General features: G+C 40.8%; 1 non-coding gene across 1 annotated transcript; it reads right to left on the bottom strand.

The window, feature by feature from the left end:
• Window positions 1-2,263: 2,263 nt before the first annotated feature.
• Window positions 2,264-2,340, bottom strand: Trnaa-agc (transfer RNA alanine (anticodon AGC)). Its single transcript has one exon. It is a non-coding gene; the product is annotated as a tRNA-Ala (tRNA).
• Window positions 2,341-18,628: the final 16,288 nt, after the last annotated feature.

Raw genomic sequence — 18,628 nt, 5'->3', positions numbered from 1 at the left:
ATCATCTTCATCTCAGTCTACATCTACTAAACATAAATGGAATGAGGCTACAAATCCAGTGACTCCAGCAGCAGCTCAGTTCCTTGTGGTGTCATGTACTACAGAAGGTCACTCTTTTGCTAAAGTTAATCTGTTTATTATTTAGAAAGCTGTTGATGCAGTTACAGGTCCTGTGAAATCTTGCTATCCCTTACATAAAGGGACTGTGCTTCTGGAGACCAACTCTGATTTTCAAGCCCAACAACTGCTTACAGCTTCACTCCTCCATGGCTATCCTGTTCGCGTTGAGGCCCATCGTATGCTGAATACTTCGCGTGATGGGGATGGAAAGTTAGTGCTATTAAAAGGAAGTACAACAACACTGGCAAAGACATCAAGGATTATTACCTCTTGGATGATGGTGTGTTATACCACAGGAATAATGTAGATGAAGGGGAATGGAGGGTGTGCATTCCAGAACAAACTACAAAGACCGTCATATGGTACACCTATCTCAGTTGCAGACATTTTGATCTGATGAAATATGTGTAATATTCCTCGAAAAGAAAGTCAGCTTCCACCCAGGGACTCCCACCTGAGTTTCTGAAGCATCTCTGTAACACTTGCGTGTTGTCCAAACCTACAGGTAACAAGTCTAGCAGCGCACCTCTGAATTGTTTCAATGTCTTCCATTAACCTGACTTGTTGGGGATCCTAAACACTATTAGTAGTCAACAATGAGTCATACCAGTGTCCTATATGTGGTGTGTCCACACTTCCCTAAAATTCTCCCAATAAAGCAAAATAGAACATTCACCTTCTCTACTACTATTCTTCCATGCTTCACATCACTTTTCAACATTACACCTAGGTATTAAATTGATGTAACTGTGTCAAGCAGCACATTACTAATACCATATTTGAACATTACAGGACAGTTTTCCTTGTTCATCTGCATTAACTTACACTTTTCTACATTTAGCGCAAGCTGCAATGTGTCATACCAAATAGAAATGTTATATAACTCATTTTGTATCTTGCTACAGTCACTCAATGACGACACCTATCTGTGCACCACAACATCATCAACAAACAGCCACATACTGCTGCTCACCCTGTTTGTCAGATCATTTGTGCATAAAAAGGATAAGAGCAGTCCTATCACACTTCCTGGGAACCCCCCTGATGGCACGCTTGTCCCTGATGAACACTCGCCAATGGGGACAACATACTAGTTCCATTACAGTAGAGCATCAATTATCCAAACGACCGCTTAACCGAACTGTGTACTCGCTCGCACCTGTTACTCTCCCACCCTACCGTCCATCATCCCCCTCACTCCCAAACCAAGTTTCCCACAGTAGTCGCCGCACTGGGCCACCGCTGGTGGAACATTGCTTCTAATGGTGCCTTCACGAGGCGCTGCTGACCGGCCAAGCCGCCAGTCGCTGTGTTTCAACAATCAGCACACTTCTGTCGGCTCTGCACTGGCAGTAGAAGTAGCGGCAGCATCAGAGCTGTTCACAGCAACAGCTGCGCCAGCTTAAGAGTTGAGGTGTGCCGCTCCGCGCAGTTTGAAGGATTGCGCGCACCCGAGAAGAGCTTCTCACGGTGCAAACAGTCACCTTCTGTTCTCTGTTACGAACACTTGTGTGCTGTTGCGTGAAGAAGTGAACTTGACGATACAAAATGCTTAAATGTAAATGTGTTGTCCTTTCTATGAGGCACAAGTACGAGATTATTACTATATATTCCTACTGAAGTTGCCTTTGTATGTTACTTTGTAATACTAAAAGAGATGCCTGTTTTTATGAATAAATTTACTGTACAGTACTTCTTTTTGGCAAATTAACATGTACAGTTCGATTATCCGAACAAACCAGTTTTCCGAACACCCATGTCCCCCAATTACTTCGGATAATCGATGCTCTACTGTACTTAAGAAGTCTTCAAGCCACTCGCACACCTGAGAATCTGTTCTGTGTGCTTATACCTTTGTTAACAGTCTGCTGTGGGGCACCATGTCAAATGCTCTCCAGACTGTCAACTGGAAGGGAGAGTTGCATCTTGATTTCCTTCTATTTTCAGTTTAGTGATGAGATCAAGACTAAAGGATATTAGTGACATAGGATGAACAAAACCTCTTGTGTATTCCATTCGAGCAAATGACCATGGATGACAACTAGAAGAAGCCATTGTGGAACTCAATTTACAGGCATGTAACAGTCCACTAACCTATGAAGGGAGGATAATGATTGAAGCAGAAGAAATGGATCAAAATTTGTGCTGTGGCCGGGACTCGAACCCGGGTCTCCTTGCTTGCTTGCTAGGCAGAAATGCTAACCATTACACCACCACAGCACAATGGTCAACATTTCTGCACATTTCTTCTGCTTCAGTCATTATCACAGATAAATAAGATACTTAAATGTCTCAGGGAAACATATAATTATAAAATCTACGAATGGAGGGTTGGAGAAACGTCAAATACTGATGTAACTGTAGCAAATGGGCAGCAGAGCACCATTCAAAAGGCTGGAAGGTTAAGTGTGAAATGATATTCAGTGATCACAATATCATACACTGTACCATCACCGGAAGGAAAATCCAAGATGCCACAGAACACATGAGCATAAGGGCCAAATACAACATCCAGGATGCAAACTAGAAAGAACTAAGAAGGCTTTTTCATTGTCTGGGAAGTGATAATGTAGATGTAACAGTGCAAAAACTGACATTGGAGGCATTAACACCTGGCTGGAGACGTCACTAAGGGAGTACCTCACATCTGGACTGAGGTGCTGCTGAAAGTAAGATGTGAAACAAGAAGATCCAGGAAGCTGTACCAGAGCAGCAAGATCCAAGAAGAAAGAGAATGAAGGTTGCATAGACACAGGTATCTTAAACAACATTTTAAGGGAGAGCTATGGAAAACAGAAATGGAAAGATGGAAGCAATTTGTTGAGGCTAACTTAGAAACCGATCCCTGGGGTATTCTGTGTAAAACAGTCTGCAAGAAAATGCAATCACTTACAGTCTTATCCATGCTCTAAAGGAATGATGAGATGGTAACAGAAAGTTGGGAAACACTACTTCCTGACAATGGAGAAGAAGGTAAGACAGAATATTGGAGTACAGTATGAAAAATGTTATTGGTAGATTATAGAAATTGTATGAGTGTATCGTGCAAGGAAGGGTCTCTGTACTGTGGAAGAATGCTGAAGTGGTAATGATTAGTAAAGGGCAAAACAAGGATCTGATGATACTCAAATCCTACAGACCAGTTTGTCATTTGAAAGCTATTATTTGAAAAGCTATTATGCAAGAGACTGTAAGATCATAGAATGCTACATGGAACGAGCCCTCACCAGTACATGTTTAGAACAGGTAAGTCAACTAAAGGTGCAGTTAATAGGTGATTTTGCTAATGGCAAATACTCAACCCACTTACACTTTAATGACGATGATCAACATTGCTGACACTTTTGATAATCTACGGTGGCCGTCTGTTTTGGTTGCCTTAAGGAGTTGGAGAGTCCGGAAGCTCTGTACAACTGTCTGCAAGATTATTGCCCAGGAAAGAAAATAACAAACAATAAGAAAAGGCTGTCCGGATGGATCCGTGTGTGCTTCAGAGTTTTGGGATATAGCACTGGAGCCTATGCTACAGAAATTACATGATAACAATAATATAAGTGGACTGGTAGCGTTTGCAGATGATGTGCTGTTTGCTGTAATTGGTGATCCCAAAAAAATTACAGAAGGCAAATGAAATGCGGCACTCCACAAACTTGAGGGCTGGTATCAAAGTGTTAAATTGTCACTAGCACCTCAGAAAAAAAAATGTACCTCCTGCTGAAGGTAACCTAGCAAGAAACCCTAAAGTAAAACTAAATGATGTAATAATCAAAATATCCACGGGTGTGCTGCCGGTCTATAGTGTCCAACGGGCACAATATTTCGGCGATCATACATGTCGCCATCATCAGGTGAACTGACGGACTGAGCTCCTGTGAACGTGCCGGCACGGAGATCCGTACGCTATGGCTGCTCAGAGGGAACTGGGTTCGGTCGCGGCGGCGGCCGATTTAAATACCCACCGCCCGCGGCGCACTCCCTCCGCCGTCCGCGCCCCGCGCCACGGTCGCGTGGTGGAACAGATTGCGACAGCGTCTGAGATGACATCGGTGTGATGGCTCTGTCCGCCGTGGTCGTCACAACTATACGTTTGCTCGATTTACTCTCGATTAACCCAATCACTGGTTCCCAAGCCTTGCTAAGATTATAGCCACAGTCACGGTTTATGAGGTCGTCATTGGTGCGAATTTCGATGGCCTCTCTAACAACGCTGTCCCAGTATCTCGACGTCTGCACCAGAATCCTCGTACGGTCATACTGCATGGTGTGATTTTCCGACAAACAAAGTTCAGCGACCGCCGACTTGCTCGGATACATCAGTCGAGTGTGCCTCTGGTGTTCACGGCATCGATCCTCGACGGTACGCATCGTCTGACCAATATACGACTTGCCACATTGACACGGAATCTGGTACACGCCGGCCTTCCTCAAACCGAGGTCATCTTTGGCGCTCCCCACCAGTGCATGAGTTTTATTTGGAGGACAAAACACAGTTCCGACCCAGTGTTTCTTCAGAATGCGGGCGATTTTCCCCGAGAGTGCGCCTGTGTACGGAATAAATGCAGTGCCTACCTCCTCCCTCGTGACTTCATCCATCTCTACAGGTTGTGCTGCAGTGGTTGGGCGGAGAGCAAGTTGAATCTGCCACTCTGACTACCCATTTTTTCGAAATAAGTTCTCAGGTGTTCCAATTCCTGGGGTAGACTCTCTGTGTCAGAGATAGTGCGCGCCCTATGTACTAGAGTTTTAAGTACCCCGTTCCTCTGTGAAGGGTGGTGGCAGCTGTCTGCGTGCAAATACAGATCAGTGTGCATTGTCTTCCGATACACCCCATGACCTAGGGTGCCGTCAGCCCTTCTCTTGACCAAGATGTCAAGGAAAGGTAATTTACCCTCCGTTTCAGTCTCCATAGTGAATTTGATGTTGGGGTGTATGGAGTTTAGATGTGTAAGGAAGTCAAGGAGTTTATCCATACTATGTGGCCAGATGACGAACGTGTCGTCCACGTAACGGAAAAAGCAAGTAGGTTTCCATATGGATGACGACAGGGCTTCCTCCTCGAAGTTCTCCATGTACAAATTGTACAACCAATACAGAGGAAGGAGGCACAAAAGGTACAAACATGATGAACAGAATTATAACCACTGCAAAAATGCATTTCATATTTCCTTGAAAACAACCAGAGTGTACCACCAGTCTGTATCAACATCAGTCGCAGGATATGGTGTGGGTGTCTGGGGTCACAGATTACAGCTGATGAATGCAGCCTCATCGGTGAGAACATTTCAGTGACAAGTGTTACTAAGATTAATGGGCACCTATGCGCTACCTGAATTATGCTTTGTTAGTAATTCTAGGAATATGCTCACTGGTCTAGAGAATTAGGAAAAGGGGAGCCTTTTACTGGTTAAAGAAAAGCAATCAAATGGAAGTACAAAGGGTGCTTGGAATTTAGGCCCATTCGAAAAAGGCAATAAAAGATCACATATTACAACCACGGCAAAATGAATGGGACACTTCAGGCACAAAAAGGGGAACATAAAAAATTTCACCCTAACATCAGGGAGAGAGACTATAAATGAGATATCTTAAGCCCTTGAGTGGAGTGATACATTACCTGACTGGCCATGGCACATATGCAATATATCTATATAAAAATAAAAAAACAGCTGAATGACAGGTGTGGACACTCCAGAACTCACGCTGTGGGTCTGCACAGTTGATATGGTGCGTCTCAGGTGGTACTGTTGTTGCAAAGTCGAGGAAGAGCACTCAACCCCACAACAGCATGCTGCTATTCCAGCTAGACAACATACTCTGCAGATGGAGAGAAGACAGCTGAAGTCAATGACCACCAAATGAAACAGTTTCTCAGTAATTTACAGGAAGTGTGGACATTAAGATGTAACTGTGATTAGTGGATCGCTCGTTACAGTGCAAATGCTGCTGACGTGCTGTGCGATGACTGAGGAATCCAGCGGACAATGCTTACTAATGGAAGCAGTACAGAGGCAGATCCAGCAAAGGAAACAATATACATGTTGAATGCACCAAAGTAAAAGTGGTGCTTTTAGTAGTATTAGTAACTGCATAACTGGTTAAGCGATTATTGTAGTTTTGTAGGTGTAGAAGTAGTTGTAGTATTTAAAAAATTAAGTATCAGTAACAAATGGTTAATATATATATATATATATATATATATATATATATATATATATATATGTGTGTGTGTGTGTGTGTGTGTGTGTGTGTGTGTGTGTGTGTGTGTGTGTGTGTGTGCGAGTGTATACCTGTCCTTTTTTCCCCCTAAGGTAAGTCTTTCCGCTCCTGGGATTGGAATGACTCCTTACCCTCTCCCTTAAAACCCATATCCTTTTGTCTTTCCTTCTCCTTCCCTCTTTCCTGACGAGGCAACCGTTGGTTGCGAAAGCTAGATTTTTGTGTGTATGTTTGTGTTTGTTTGTGTGTCTATCGACCTGCCAGCACTTTTGTTTGGTAAGTCTCATCATCTTTCTTTTTAAATATATATATATATATATATATATATATATATATATATATATATATATATATATTTGATGAGACTTACCAAACAAAAGCGCTGGCAGGTCGATAGACACACAAACAAACACAAACATCCGCCATTGGCGGATGGATATGTGTGTGTGTGCGAGTGTATACCTGTCCTTTTTTCCCCCTAAGGTAAGTCTTTCCGCTCCCGGGATTGGAATGACTCCTTACCCTCTCCCTTAAAACCCATATCCTTTTGTCTTCCCTTCTCCTTCCCTCTTTCCTGACGAGGCAACCGTTGGTTGCAAAAGCTAGATTTTTGTGTGTATGTTTGTGTTTGTTTGTGTGTCTATTGACCTGCCAGCGCTTTTGTTTGGTAAGTCTCATCATCTTTCTTTTTAAATATATATATATATATAAAAAAAGCACTCCGTCTTCAGGCCACGAGTGGCCTACCGGAACCATCCAATCGCCGTGTCATCCTCAGTGGAGGATGCGGATAGGAGGGGCGTGGGGTCAGCACACCGCTCTCCCGGTCGTAATGATGGTATTCTTGACCGAAGCCGCTACTAGTCGGTCGAGTAGCTCCTCAAGTGGCATCACGAGGCTGAGTGCACCCCGAAAAATGGCAACAGTGCATGGCGGCCTGGATGGTCACCCATCCAAGTGCCGACCACGCCCGACAGCGCTTAACTTCGATGATCTCACGGGAACCGGTGTATCCACTGCGGCGAGGCCGTTGCCCGGTTAATATATAAACATATCATTATTTGAGAAAATGGGACGTGTATGGCATATTTTAGCTTTTCAGATAATAGGCTGTGATTGTGATAAAGAATAAATAAATAACAATCCAAAACTATTGTACAACTCATCCTACAATTTTTGCCTAGTCTCTAGGGTGTGGGAGTGATACACTACAGGACTAAGAGGGGATACTGAACATGTATAAAGAAGTGTGACAGATTTGTTTGACTCAAAGGTGAGTGCCACAGACATGTTGAATAACCTTAGTTGCAGACACTCAAGATGAAGGTAACTATTCTGCGAAAGAAATATTTTTTAAATTCTATTCTTCAGCCTTCTTTCACAAAGTATAAAATATTTTTTTATGGTATGGTCACCGTGTTCCCTAATGCTTTTCTAGACTGTGTCTCCTGAGAAAGGCTACCCTGGAATTAGTTATATACCAGAAAATGAGCTTATAACCAGAACCTAGGTCATGTATTAACAATAAAGTTTGTGAAACAAGGCTAAAAACGTGTTTCATTCACTTAATAAAATTTACGGTGTTCTTCTAAGAGCCTACAGTTTAATAGTTTAAAAAGCTGCTTACAGAGTTTCCAGAACCAGCATTAAATGAGGGGTCTAGCAATATACTGCACCCCCCACATGTCATTCACATGTGTAGGTACTGTCCAGATCAGAATAACAAAGTCACTGACAACCATTTTCTTACAAGAAAACTACCATAGCAACAACAAACCAGAAAACAAGTGTGGTCATGCTTTCCATGTACAAATGTAACTTTCTGATATGTTTTTGCCATGTGTTTTGTTTCTTCATGCAGATTTTTCTAATACTGTACACAAAAGAAAGTGTCTAGCCAAAAGCAAAATCAGTATTGCAGGTTGATGGGAAACATATGAAGCAATTCAGTACTGAACCCCACAGCTGTTGCTGCCTTGGTCACACCCACTGGGTAGCTAATGCCGAACTGACAATATCATCATGCATTTCCGTCGGCAATTTTCTTATTATTCAGGTATAATTACAATGCATACATAGACATTTAAACAGTCTTTCTTCCCACACTCCATGAGTGAGTGAAATGGGAGGAATGCCTAATAACTGGTACAATGGGATTCACCCTCTACTGTGCACTTGACAGTGGCTTGCAAAGTATGCATGCAGATATAGCTGAAACATAGTGAGTTACAAATTGAGCAGACGATTTGGGTGGTGGCATGGCTTCATCAGAATGGAGAAGCATTAATTGTGAAGTGCTACAAGGATCTGTTCTTGGTCCTTTACTGTTCCTGGTACTTATAAATGATTTATCTCATTCTACAATGATACAATGTAATTTTACTATCTTTGCAAATGACACTAAGATAATAGTTAATGGTTGCAAATGTGAAAATGTTCAAGAGTCTGTTAATAATATTCTTATGGATTTAATTCAATGTTTTATTGCCAATGTTCTTCCACTAAACTTTAGTAAGACTAATTACATTCAGTTCACCCGCAATGCCAAAACTGTGGAAGAAATAACTGTTAAATATGCCACACAGGTAATAGAAAGAGCTAAGTAACAAAGTTTCTGGGCGTTGAGATTGACTAAAGTAAACTGGACTCATCGTATTTCAGATCTTTACAAGAGACTCAGCTCATCAATTTTTTGCACTTTGATTTATCTCTTACAGTGGAAACTTAAGCACTAAAAGGCAACATACTATGGTTACTTTCGTTCTTTGATGCTACGTGGAATCATTTTCTGGTAAAATCAACCCCTACCAAAGAAAATAGTCATTGATCAGAAGCACATTGTAAGTGTGATGTGTGGCATAGACCATAGATGTGGTTGCAGAGCCTATTTCAGAAACCTGAAGTTATTACAACTCTTTCTCAATACAGATATTCACTTATGTGTATCATCAGTAAAAACACTGTGATTCTTCAATTTCTCCATGCATATTTTATGACAGAATAAATCTCGGATGAACAGCCTGGTATGAGTGTGCATAGGACACAATATTTCGGCAATCGACCACGTTGCCATCATCAGGTGCGCTGATGTACTGACCGGTGGTGGGCTGGCGCCATGTATATATAGGACAATCCCCCTCCCACTCCTCCCTCAGGTGCTTCCTAGGAGTCAGTGCGGTCCGCACTCCACGCGCGGTCCAGCTACAGCATTGTTTGGAAGTCTGTGTCAGGACTTTGGTTTGGTCATAATTCATGCTGTGGAATTCCAACAGGCAATGCTCAGCGATTGCCGACTTACTGGGCTGTTGCAGTCAAGTGTGCCGTTGATGTTCTCGGCATCGGTCCTCAATGGTACGAATGGTCTGCCCTATGTATACACTACCGCATTGGCAATGTATCTGATAAACTCCAGATTTACGTAGACCGAGGTTGTCCTTGACACTACCAAGAAGGCTCTTGGTTTTGCTTGGAGGATGGAAGATGGTTTTCACTTGGTGTTTACGTAAAATGCGTCCAATTTTTCCGGGTAAGGCCCCACAAAATGGAATAATAGCCAAGGCCACCTTCTCCTGAGGTTCATCCTCAGTTTCCACCGGTGCTGCAGTTGTGGGATGTAGAGCCTTCCAAATTTGCCCTTTCTTGTAACCGTTCCTCCGAAACACGCTCTTCAGATGGTCCAGTTCTTGTTGGAGAATTTCCCTGTTGGAGATTGTGTGTGCTCTGTGTACAAGAGTTGTGAGCATGCCATTCTTTTGCGCCGGGTGGTGGCAGCTATCCGCATGTAGGTACAACTTGGTGTGCATCTTCTTCCTATACAAGATGTGGCCCAAAGTGCCATCAGATCATCTTCTAATCAAAACATCTAGGAAAGGGAGCATCCAATCCGTTTCGGTCTCCTTGGTGAATGTGATATTCTCGTGTCTGGAGTTGAGATATGTGAGGAAGACTGCCAGTTTATCTCTTCCATGTGGCCAGATAATGAATGTATCGTTCACATATCTAAAGAAACAGGTGGGTTTTAGATGTGCTGATTCAAGAGCTTCCTCCTCTAAATGTTCCATGTACATATTTGCAACAACGGGTCAGAGTGGACTCCCCATTGCTACTCCTTCTGTCTGCTCATAGTATTCACCGTCAAATAAGAAGTAAGTTGATGTCAGAACATGTCTGAAAAGGCTGGTGGTCTCTTCATCAAATTTCTGGCTGATGAGTTACAAGGATTCTTGTAACGGAACTTTAGTGAATATACCACGTCGAAGCTCACCAGTATGTCAGATTCCTGATGTGTAAGGTTGTTGACGCATCCCAGGAAATCCACGGAGTTACGGATATGGTGTGTACATCTCCCAACATAAGGGCTAAGCAGTTGTTTGAGGTGCTGGGTGATAAGGTACACTGGGGCACCGATATTACTGACAATGGATGTAACGGAATCGATTCCTTGTGCAACTTCGGCAGTCTGTAAAGTCTAGGAGGAACAGCAGCCCTCAGGCGTAGCTTCTTGGTAATCTCGTCAGGGAAGCCGGAATCCTCGAGAAGTGCCAGAGTCTTCCTCTTGACCCTCTTGGTAGGATCAGTGTCAATCTTGCAGTAAGCATTGTCACCAGGTAGGCCCCGCATCTTCTGAGCATAATCCTGTCAGGATAGGATCACTGTTGCGTTGCCCTTGTCTGCAGGTAATATTACTATGTCTGGATCTTCTCTTAGCTCCCGTATGGCGGCTCTCTCCCTGTAGGAGATATTCGGTTTCATCAGCTTTGTTTTGGTTAGAGCTCTGCAGGTTTTGCGCTGAACTTCTCCAGCAACTCACATTGACTGGAATTGGCAATGATCCTTAAGTGCAATACATTTGTGATGTACACAATTTTGACCACATCAGTCCTGCCTATGAATGATTATCATGGCTACGTGCTGATACACCATAGGTTATCACACCTGTATTTGCTGTATCATCTTCTCAGTTTTTTCACTACTTCCTATTTATCTTCAACCCTTACACTAATATCTGAACAACACAACAAAAATGTTATGAAAAGGAAAGTTGCTACTCACCGTATAGCTGAGTCGCACATAGGCACAACAAAAAGATTATTCCAAATAGAGCTTTCGGCCCATAAGGTCTTCGTCAAAAATACACACACACACACACACACACATACACACACACACACACACACACACACACACACACACACACAAACACAAACACAACATGTGTGTGAGTTGCATTTGAATGTGCATGTGTGCATGCACATCTGTGTGTGTGTGTGTGTGTGTGTGTGTGTGTGTGTGTGTGTGTGTGTGTGTGTCTACGAGGGTCGTTCAATAAGTAATGCCCCACATCTCCACATCCTTTTAAAAAGCCATTAATATACATAGACAAACATCTTTGTTGGCGCTTCACATTTGATCTTTGTTCTGTGCGCCAGTGAAGTTTTGAACCACTCATGTTACAGGCAGCATGCTGTTGTTGAATTCTTGTGTGCAGAAAGAGAAACTGTGGTAAACATCCATAGACATTTGTGTGCAGTGTATAGCGATGCTGCAGTTGATAGGAGTACAGGTGTGTGATGGATAAAGAAAGTTACAGCTTTAGGAAATGCAGAAACAGGGCTCCATGATCAGCCACACTCGGGATGTCGTGACAAAACCACTGCTCCAGACATGCTAAACTCTGTGAATGCCATTATTTGAGTCAACCGGCACATCACAACTTAACAATTGGCTCTACAGTTGTCTGTCATGCAGTGAAAACATAGCTACCCCTACAGGACAAGATATTTTACCAGCAGGGAATACATGCTCTTCCACAACATCGGCATATGGCCATAGAACATGATGGAGACCATGTAGAAAAATAGAACATGGACAAGACATGTTGACATATATTGTCACCAAATTCTGACTCTTAACAATAAGTATGTTCTAAGAAAAAAAAAAAATGTGGGGCATTACGTATTGAATGACCCTCGTAGTTTTGACGAAGGCCTTACAGGCCGCAAACTTTATTTGGCACAGTCTTTTTGTTTTGCCTATCTGCAACTCAGCATCTCCACTATATGGTGAGTAGCAACTTTCCTTTTCATAACATTGTTACATTCCACCCTGGATTTTCCATTGTTTGATTTTTATTTTTATTAATAATGCAAATTATTGTTATTGCAACTGTTATGTAATATTTTTGTATGTGTTATTCCTGGTCAGATGTAAGAGAGGGTCTCATGGCCCTAATCTGGACAGGCTAAATAAGCAATAAATAAATTAAGTAGATTAACATACTGATATTTGACATATAAAAAACAAGACTGTTTACAGCACTGTCAAAAGTAGTGCAAAAATGAACCTAGTGTAGCTTGCAAAGATGTCAGTTAGCTTGATGGCATACTCCACACATTTTATTTTTTGCACATTGTTTTATGTTCATCAGTTGCATCAACAGAATATAGTAGGATATAACTGTGTACAGTATCCAATATTTCACATCTACTGGGAACATCTTTGCTTTCTTCCTCTTCTCCTTCTTCTTCCTCATCCTTGTGTTCTACTGTTTTACAACTCACATTTTGTCTGGCACCAATGATGTCTTTATCCTTTGCGATGTCTGAAATCAGTTCATTGTTGATGGGTGTCCATGGTTCATGTCTTCAGATCAGTGTTGCCCGCAGAATATCATGTGCATACTGGATGTCACTGCTGCTGAAATCTGTCACTACATTCTTGTCTTGTTGCATTTTCTTCAATAGAACACCTCTTTCAGCAATTTATAATAGTGGTCAAATTGATGTTTCACCAAACCACGCATACTGAATATGCAACAGTCTTCAGATTTATAGATTTCAGCAACATTTTCATTGTCTTACAATGATTCTAAGACAAAACCAAGGGTGAGTGCCATTATGCCTATCCATTTTGGTTATTGTTTTCAGGCCTGCAAGGTTGCAAATTATACCACAGAAATGCTACATGCAGGCTGTAATAAGATTTTTGGCACCACATTATGTCTGAAACTGTGTTATATCACACAGCAGTGTATCAGACTCTCACTGTAACAATACTATCATGACAAACTGAGCACCAAAATGTGCATACACCGCACCATTGATGGGATCACAATGCCTACAAGTTTTCAAATAAAAACCAGTGTTGTAAACCAAACTGAAGGCTTTATACATTCAACTTCTGCACAGCGCAAGGAGTAAAGCCAAAATTTCCAGATTCATGCATAACTGAAGTAATGGAACAGAAATTCAACTAGTGTTTTGGAAATAAGCATCCTACATTGCAAAAGAACAACATCTGGACCATTTAATGTTTTATTTGGATTGCTGGTTATGGCCTGAAAGACATTTTGAGATCTACATAATTATTACTGTGATCAAACTTTTTGATATTTAACAGATTAATTACCTGTACAATTTCCATACTTATGAATCTTCACCTTACTGGTAAGCTGTGCTACCCACGGATAAAGAATTGAGACATGCATGTGAAAAAATTGTACAAGAGGAGAAAAAGAAGAGCTGGGTATGTTTCACTGAAAATTTTCTGGAAATATTATGGGAAGCTACATGGTTCTGAATGGATTGATAAAGAACAGAGCAAAAAATAAGAAAGGTAAAAAATTTGTTAAATGAGACACAGGATAAATATTGATGTAAGGAGATGATACTAAAATTATGAGAAAGACATTTCTCAAAATTGTTGAATGTTAAATAAGTGAGCTGATAGAGGAAAAGGAAAAAGAAAACATAGTTAAAGAAGAACAAAAAATAAGATATCTACGGGGGCTGAAAAAATATGCAAACACCAAAACCACAAGGCATTACAATGTCTAATACAGTAAGGGAACCCCGATGGCATTCGAAACAGTTTCCAGTCATCTAAGAACGGATAAATACAGGTAATATGTAGTTAACAATGGAATCTTATACCATACTTACTGCAAAATAGGGGCCAGTCCAGGTAATGATGATGGAGACAGATAGCGATCACACACTCATCTCTCCAAAGTAGATCACAAAGGCACAATAATATTGGGGATTCATCTCCAGCTTCAGAAAATTGATGAAAGGAGAAAATACATAAATGCAGTAAGTGAAGAAGGCAAAAAGGGATACAAACGTCTCAAAAATGAGATCAACAGGAAGTGCAAAATGGCTAAGCAGGGATGGCTAGAGGACAAATGTAAGGATGTAGAGACTTATCTCATGAGGGGTAAGATAGATACTGCCTACAGGAAAATTAAAGAGACCTTTGGAGATAAGAGAACCACTTGTATGAACATCAAGAGCTCAGATGGAAACCCAGTTTTAAGCAAAGAAGGGAAAGCAGAAAGGTGGAAGGAGTATATAGAGGGCCTATACAGGGGCGATGTACTTGAGGACAATATTATGGAAATGGAAGAGGATGTAGATGAAGATGAAATGGGAGATATGATACTGCGTGAAGAGTTTGACAGAGCACTGAAAGACCTGAGTCGAAACAAGGCCCCGGGAGTAGACAACATTCCATTAAAACTACTGATGGCCTTGGGAGAGCCAGTCCTGACAAAACTCTACCATCTGGTGAGCAAGATGTATGAGACAGACGAAATTCCCTTAGACTTCAAGAAGAATATAATAATTCCAATCCCAAAGAAAGCAGGAGTTCACAGATGTCAAAATTACTGAACTATCTGTTTAATAAGTCACAGCTGCAAAATACTAACGCGAATTCTTTACAGACGAATGAAAAACTGGTAGAAGCCGACCTCGAGGAAGATCACTTCAGATTCTGTAGAAATGTTGGAACACGTGAGGCAATACTGACACTACAACTTATCATAGAAGAAAGATTAAGGAAAGGCAAACCTACATTTCTAGCATTTGTAGACTTAGAGAAAGCTTTTGACAATGTTGACTGGAATACTCTTTTTCAAATTCTGAAGGTGGCAGGGGTAAAATACAGGGAGCGAAAGGCTATTTACAATTTGTACAGAAACCAGATGGCAGTTATAAGAGTTGAGGGCCATGAAAGGGAAGCAGTGGCTGGGAAGGGAGTGAGACAGGGTTGTAGCCTCTCCCCAATGTTATTCAATCTGTATATTGAGCAAGCAGTAAAGGAGACAAAAGAAAAATTCGGATTAGGTATTAAAATCCATGGAGAAGAAATAAAAACTTTGAGGTTTGCCGATGACATTGTAATTATGTCAGAGACAGCAAAGGACTTGGAAGAGCAGTTGAACGGAATGGACAGTGTCTTGAAAGGAGGGTATAAGATGAACATCAACAAAAGCAAAGTGAGGTTAATGGAATGTAGTCAAATTAAGTCAGGTGATGCTGAGGGCATTAGATTAGGAAATGAGACACTTAAAGTAGTAAAGGAGTTTTGCTATTTGGGGAGCAAAATAACTGATGATGGTCGAAGTAGAGAGGATATAAAATGTAGACTGGCAATGGCTAGGAAAGCCTTTGTGAAAAAGAGAAATTTGTTAACATCGAGTATAGATTTAAGTGTCAGGAAGTCGTTTCTGAAAGTATTTGTATAGAGTGTAGCCATGTATGGAAGTGAAACATGGACGATAACTAGTTTGGACAAGAAGAGAATAGAAGCTTTCGAAATGTGGTGCTACAGAATAATGCTGAAGATTAGATGGGTAGATCATATAACTAATGAGGAGGTATTAAATAGGATTGGGGAGAAGAGAAGTTTGTGGTACAACTTGACTAAAAGAAGGGATTGGTTGGTAGGACATGTTCTGAGCCATCAAGGGATCACCAGTTTAGTATTGGAGGGCAGTGTGGAGGGTAAAAATCGTAGAGGGAGACCAAGAGATGAATACACTAAACAGATACAGAAGGATGTAGGTTGTAGTAGGTACTGGGAGATGAAGAAGCTTGCACAGGATAGAGTAGTATGGAGAGCTGCATCAAACCAGTCTCAGGACTGAAGACCACAACAACAACATCATAAGTGCAGATGAACCATAACAAGGAACAGTTATATCTGTGAATAGAGTCAAATAAGTTAGTTGAAAGTAATATTTTAACACATGCAGTAAAATACATTACAAAAATTTTTTTAGATTACTATTCATAAATTCCTCCAGTGAATAGAAGCAGTGCTTCTGTAGGAATGACTTTATTTTGGATCTGAATCCTTTCTGGCAAGACCTGACATTTTCAGGTAGCTTCTTGTACAGAAGTACTCCCCTGTGCCTTCCACTACTGTGCCCTTTATGTAGCCATTGATCAGCTATAAATATGTCATTGGAATGATGAGTATTATGATAGTGAACATGTCATTTTTTGTAAATATATGGAGATTTTCATGAATAAAACACACTGTTTCATGAATAAGATACAAGGCACTGACAAAATACTGAGCTCCTTAAAGAGATGTTTAGTGGTGAAAGACAGGGGTACTTGTTTCATTGTCTTAATTATTTGTTTCTGCACAATAAATACATTCTTATGAGAGAAGCCCCAAAAAGGAATGCAGTATGTAATTATTGAGTGTACTAATGGAAAGTAGGCACATTTTAGTGTTTCGATATCACAGATTTTGCTTAAAATACTAAAAGCACAGCACAAACTATTCATTTTACTTAATAATTTATGTTTATGTATGTCCCACTGTAGTGTGTCATCTATCCACACTCCAAGGAATTTTGTGGCTTTTTCTTGCTGTATGGGCACATTCTCAATCCTGATATCATCTATCACAGACGATACCTTTTGTGTCGAGTGGAAATTTGTATACACTGTTTTATCTTTATTTAGGAGAAGTTTGTTTTTGTTCAACCAGTTTACCAGACTACAATTTGTATCAGCAATTGTGGAGTTGAGTTGAGGAAGACAGTGATTTGAAAACAGTATATTGGTGTCATCAGCAAACATTACCGGTAGACCTTCCTGAATGCTTTGGGGCAGATCATTGATGAATATTAGAAATAAAAGGGGACCAAGTGTAGAGCCTTGGGGAATACCTTGTCTTACAACTTGCTCCTCTGATTGAGCATTTCACCAATTTTTGATGTAATCACTACTTTTTGCACTGTGTCAGAGAGATATGATCTAAACCAGTCATTGCAATTTCCTTTGATCCCATAACGTAGCAGTTTCTCCAAAAGTAATTCATGGTTGACAAGATCAAAAGCTTTAGTGAGATCAAGAAACACACCTGTTGTGTGTTTTCTTTCATTCAGTGCCCTATAGATTTCATTTAAAAATGAGTTTAATGCTCCATTTATTGATCTCTCTTTCCTAAACCCAAACTGGTGAGGACTTAGTATGCAGTTACTTTCCAAGAAATTTATAACACGGTCATATACTGATTTTTCGAGGACTTTTGATGAGCTTGATAAGACTGAGATGGGTCTGTAGTTGTTTACATCACTCCTTTCCCCTTTTTTAAACAGAGGAATAACTTTTGCTGCTTTAAAAATTCTACGAAATTGACCTGATGATAAAGAGCAACACGCACCATATGAGCACCTGCAATCTTCCCCTTTTGTTGAATTCTCTTAGCTCCAACAATGCACTCACAGCTACACAGAACACTGTTATGACATTGGCTGACACAATGTATTGAGGATGTTGCACAGGTGCCACTAGTGAACAAATACAACACTGCAACCTGCAGGCTCGGCTAACATCTGCTTTTATGTTCAAGCATACATTTATCTCAATGTTCCCACATTTTTGTACAACCCCACATATATTAGAAACAGAGGAAGCCACACACAAGCAGCAGAGTAAATAGTGTTACATTGGCTGTATAGTGTTACATTGGCTGTATAAACTATTTAGGATAATTTGAAAGAAGAAAAAAAAATACCATAAGGAAGGGGAAAGGGTCAAATTATTCCCATATTTAAGACAGGTGATCAGAAGGAATGTAGTAACTATGAGGGGATTGCCCTTATTATGCATGTAGCTAAGATCTTTGAGAGAGTATTGGAAGGACAACTGAGAAGGAAATTAGAAGGAGAAATGGAGAAAGAACAGCATTGTTTCAGGAAAGACAGACCAATGTTTGACCTGATCCTTACATTAAGACATTTGATGGAAAAAATTGGGAATTTGGAACATCCATGGTGATGACATTTACTGATACTGAGAAAGCATATGACAGTGTATCTGGACAGCTGATCTGCGTAACATTAAGGGATAAAATAGTCAGTGAAATGGGAGTGTAAGTGATAAAATCTATGTATAAAAATTGTTTTAGCAGAGTCAAAACCAGTATAGAGAAACAAACTGGTTTAAAGTTGAAATGGGTCTGTGACATAACTATGCTGTCTCACATATTA

The sequence above is a fragment of the Schistocerca cancellata genome, chromosome 10 (genome assembly GCF_023864275.1).
Source record: "Schistocerca cancellata isolate TAMUIC-IGC-003103 chromosome 10, iqSchCanc2.1, whole genome shotgun sequence".
Classification (NCBI taxonomy): Eukaryota; Metazoa; Arthropoda; class Insecta; order Orthoptera; family Acrididae; genus Schistocerca; species Schistocerca cancellata.
This window is presented reverse-complemented; position numbering and strand designations above follow the sequence as displayed.